The sequence below is a fragment of the Heterocephalus glaber genome, unplaced genomic scaffold (genome assembly GCF_053883595.1).
Source record: "Heterocephalus glaber isolate CG9 unplaced genomic scaffold, H.glaber_assembly_v1.0 deba00001504, whole genome shotgun sequence".
NCBI classification, from domain to species: Eukaryota; Metazoa; Chordata; class Mammalia; order Rodentia; family Bathyergidae; genus Heterocephalus; species Heterocephalus glaber.
The window spans coordinates 55,719,570-55,724,539 of NW_028258324.1; the positions used below are offsets into that span (position 1 = coordinate 55,719,570).

At 42.9% G+C, this 4,970-nt stretch overlaps 1 non-coding gene across 1 annotated transcript; it reads left to right on the plus strand.

Moving 5' to 3' along the window:
* Positions 1-525: 525 nt before the first annotated feature.
* On the plus strand, positions 526-660 carry LOC147825358 (small nucleolar RNA SNORA70). Its single transcript, XR_015441185.1, has one exon. It is a non-coding gene; the product is annotated as a small nucleolar RNA SNORA70 (small nucleolar RNA).
* Positions 661-4,970: the final 4,310 nt, after the last annotated feature.

Below are 4,970 nucleotides of genomic sequence, written 5' to 3' on the forward strand. Positions count from 1 at the left end.
TATCTTTGGAAAATATATGGGATTTATAGAGTTATGATGTCATATTTTTCCTCTAAACCAAATGTACGATGAGGGTTTAAAGTATAAAAATTTCCTTAGATTTATTTTTGGAAGATTAGAGGTCCTTATTTGGTAATTATTGTTAAGGATAAAATCCATTCAAATAATTAAAAATGCCTGTAACAGCATCAGAAGATGCTTTGTTAAGTTCCATCACTAGTTGTGGGATCTGTGGGTAAATCAACTAAATACTCTGTGCCTGTTTCTTTGTCCCTCATTTCTAAATTGAAGATTTTTTTTCTTTTCTTTTTTCTATCATTTGTCACTTTATTGGAGGACTGGAAAGGGAGGCAAATGGTCTCTGCCTCTTAATCTCTTGATTTTTTTTCTCTCTCCACACACATTTTTATTAGTACATATTTGCAGTATATAATGATTACATTATCATGGGGAGTTGGCACATGCACATATATCAGGTTTTTTTTTTTAAGCTGTGGCAAAATTTATTTGAAATAGTAAAAGTGGCTACAGTCAATTAAGCTGACTGGGTTCCTCTGCTGGTGGGTGCCCAGTATGCAATGGCTTCAAACAGCAATCTCCTCAGTAGTGAATGAGGCCTGTTGCTTGTACCAGCTGCCCTAAGGGACCTTGGAGACAGTGCTTCCAGGTGGATGTTCATTATCTGACTTCTGCGTCCCCAATCCAGGCTTCCGACAGGCATGTGGGGTACTTTCTGGAAGCCACAGGGCACAGTAGTGAGTGTTCACATTGTACAGGTCATCATGTCCATCCACACCAAGCTGCAGAACAAGGAACATGTGATCAAGGCCCTATGCAGGGCCAAGTTCAAGTTCACTGGTCAGCAGAAGATCCACAACTCCAAGAAGTGGGGCTTCACCAAGTTCAATGCAGATGAATTTGAAGACATGGTGGCCAAGAAGTGTCTCATACCTGATGGCTAGGGGTGAAATACATCCTGAATCTCCAGACAAGTGATGGGCCTTGCACTCTTGAAGGTTTCCACTGTGCCACCCTTCCATCCTAACAAGTTCATCAATAAATCTTATTTGCTGCCCCTCCAAAAAAGAAAAGTAAAAGTAAAAGTGAAGAATGATGAAGAAACTGGCTCTACAGAGTGATCTTGGGCCAAGTAAAAGAGGAAAAAGTAAGATAAAAGTGCACCCTGAAGGAAGCAGGGCAGGGTATTGGGAGAAAGCCATGAGAGCCAGCTCTTCTTGGCATTTGTATCCTTTTATACTGTCCAAATCTCAAGGAAATCCATGAGAACTTCTACATATGGGTCCTGAGAGTCAATGCTGGGATCCCTGACATCAGTCAGGTCTAGGCCATACTACTGAAAACCTACTTGAATTCTTGAGAGAAGTCCATGTGTGGGGCTTTGGGAACTGTTCTACACATGTTTTCTGGGATCTTGTAATTAACAGGTCATGCCTACTTCTCCAGCCAGCTTTGTAATGCCCTAATCTCCCGTGTCATTTCCCCCTTACAGACACAAATTCCCATACTTCTTTATAAGGTGCTGAGGGAGGTCTCTGTCTTCTATAGCTTCTTCAAGCTAGAAGGGACAGTAGACCCTACCTTCTTGGGACTGTGTCCTCTCCAATTAGGTTGGGGTCCTGTGGCTCACTGGCTGGGCTGAAGAAAGAAAAACGTGTCAGCAAACAATGAGAAAAGCGTTAATGACAATTGAACTTCACTGTTAGCCCAAATATGAGTAAGAAGACAGATTCCATGCTTCCTGTAGTAGCACTGGAGTCTTGCTTTTTGAAGAGAAAGCTCAAGGGTTTCAGAGGCTCACGGGAAGAGCTTTCTCCTTTTAGGTGATCTTGTTCTTCAGGCAGTTCAGATAGGTCTGGCTTTATTCTAGAAAGATGAATCCAATTATCTATCTCTGCCACCTTTACTGTAGTGAGTGTGGCAAGGATTATCAAGAAGGGGCCCTTCTATTTTGGCTTTAATTTTTCAATGGGTAGTGTCCCCTCTCTTGAAGCTTTTACAAGCACTTGGTCTCCAGGACAGACAGTAGGTGGTCCTCCTGGGCCTAGAGTTGGCAGGATTCTGTTCCCACACATTTGGATAGCCTATTGTACTTGTCCCAAATTAATGAGATATTGTAAGAGCCTTATGGTCTCTGGGTCTACTATCATATCAGAGGATAGAAATGGCCTCTCATATAACATCTCAAATTGGCTCATACTTAATGCAGTTTGGGGCATGTTATAGACCCTCATGAATGCTATTAGGAGCAATTGGAGCCAGGACTCAGACATCTCTTGGCAAAGTTCTGGCAGGGCTCACTTTAGGGTCTGGTTGACTCTCTCTATCTTTTCAAGAAGATCAAGGCTTACTTCCCTTGTAGGATTTTTATAGCTTGTCACAATGTCCCTTGAGGAAGTGCCAGTTTGTTTTCTAAATACCAACAGAGTCTCTTTTTAATTACCCCCTTGTCCTTAGGCCCATTTATCTTCCTGGGGAATATGGACTGGTTTTAATGGTTCTTCAGGAACTGGGAATAAGGCTAGGGCTTTGATGGGCAGTAGGGCTGTCCTTCTTGCTTTCCTGTCAGCCCTTTGATTTCCCAAGCGGGCTCCAGACACGTCTGAATGAACCACTTCAGTGAACCACACCTCCTCATGGTTTTGGAGGGGCAGGTCACTGATGTCCTGCCTGTTTGCATAGGTCTAGGAGATCACTTGTTTACAAGAGTGGCTAACTTCTGGGCCAGTAGGCATCAAAGAAGCAGGATTAATAGTAGTCCAAGTTTTTATAATAACCTCGGGGGTTTCTAAGAGCATGGCCTGATACTTAGTTAGCCATCCCCCTGTTAACCACAAGTAACCTTTTGTCTCCAGAATAGCTCTGACCTGTTGGGGAGCTAGGACTTCTAGTCTCTGTTTCAATGTTAACTTTTCAGCTTCTTCAAATAGAACAGCAAAAAATCTCTAGTTAGGGGTCCACTTGACCCCAACTATGGCTATAGATCCAAAGGGGGTTTCATGGAGAAGTAAGTCAAAACAGAATGAAGTAATTGAATTTGCTCACCCATGGTCTCTAAGATTACCCAGGGTTCCTCAGAAGAGATACTGATGTCCATGGATGGGACATTGCAGGTTTCCCTGGACCTCTTCAATAAATGAGAGTTTTAGCTGGTCTATCCTCCTCTTGGAGTAGGGATAGTCAACCGTCCATTGCCACAAGTCAGGCACATTGGCTACCCCACACCCATAACAGGGTCCAGGCAGTGATTTGGTGTGATCTAGTGCCAGGTGTCTAATAACTTTTTCCCTAGCTGTTCCTGGGTTTTCCTTAGATGACCTAGGTTTAAAGCATCAACAATTGCAACAGCATAAAACTAGCCTTTCTTTTTTGTCTCTCCTCTGGTTCCCAATTGTTGAACACAGAAAAGGCTGGTCCAGCAATTGGGCCTTAGGTATCTGTGGCTCCATCTGAAGTGCTTTTAGCTTATACCAAATATCTAGGGCTGATTGCTAGATGGAATTATGTCCCACTATTGCTCCTCCCTCCCTGGGAGATGTATCTATATTAGTATATTTACAGAAGTCTCAACACACCTCTTTGTATCCCTGGTAGAACCAGTTAGCATATCAAATATCATTCATAGTCTCCCACTAGTATTACTGTTCCAGTTTGGTTCTGTTGAAGGAGAAATAATCTTTCCAAGGTGGTTTTCTTCCCTTAAAAAAAAACAAAACACTGTCCATTTGCATAGTTCCTAGTCTCTGGTATATCTTTAACTGAAGAGGGGCCTGATTTACTGGCCTGGGGACTGCAAAGAGGAGGTGGAAGAGACCTCCCAGTGTCATCAAACAGATCAGAGAGACCCATATCCCCCTGAGAGACAAAGGGAGAGACAAAGGAGGACAGGCCTGTCCTTTTAGTGGGGTGGGCTATTTTGAGCCTTTCCTGTGATAGAGTCACAAAAGCCTGTATATGAGGGATTTTATCCCACCTTGTATGTTTTAAGCAGAAATGCTGTAACTGGAGTATAGTCTCAAAATTTAAAGTACTATCCCATACCCATCTTTTGCCACCTCCCAGTTCGTAGTGAACCCAAACCATACTGCAATAGTAGATAAGCTGTTTCTGTTTCAGATTGTAAGGATCAGATCTTCCCCACTCATCGAGAATACAGCCTAGTGGTGAAGTCTGTGAAATCCACATGGTGGTGAGGTCCAAGAGGTTTCCCATTGACTTGGTTTGGAGCCTTGGTCTCCAGTAGCTGAGCTTTACTCCTGGCTGGCTATGTCAAAATATTATCTGGCAGCTCCTTCTAAAAATGGTTCACCGAATAAAGGTTACTGGGTTTTGGGTTGCTTGCCTCTCCTCCTGGAGCTGGATTCCAGGTTCTTCTCATCTCAAAAAAAAAAAAAAAAAAAAAAAAAAAAATTGAGCAAAGGCCAGTGGCAAACATTAATATTTTTTTGGTACCAGGGATCAAACTCAGGTCCTTTTGCTTGTGAGGCAGGTGCAGTGCCACTGAGCTAAATCCCCAGCCTGGCAAACATTATTTGAAAAAGTAAAAGTGAAGTGTGAGGAAGAAACTGGCTCTGCAGATCAAGCTTGGACTGAGTAAAAGAGAAAAAGAAAGACAAAAGTGCACGCTGGAGAAAGCAGGGTGGGCTATCATGAAGAAAGCCATGATATGGGTTGGGGATTTAGCTCAGTGGCACTGCGCCTGCCTCAAAAGCACAAGGTCCTGAGTTTAATCTCTGGTACCAAAAAAAAAAAGCCTCCATTCTTTTTAAAATCCCCTTCCCCTCCCTTCCTTTTCTCCCCTCTCCCTCCATCTCTGTCTAAATCGAAGTTGATAATTGCCTATCTTGCTTACCTCCCTTATTGTTTTGGGAATCACCTAGAGGTGAAAAAGGAAAATTAGGTCTAATGGTGATCATGAGCTGGGATGTGGGTGCTACTATCTGCTTTCTCTT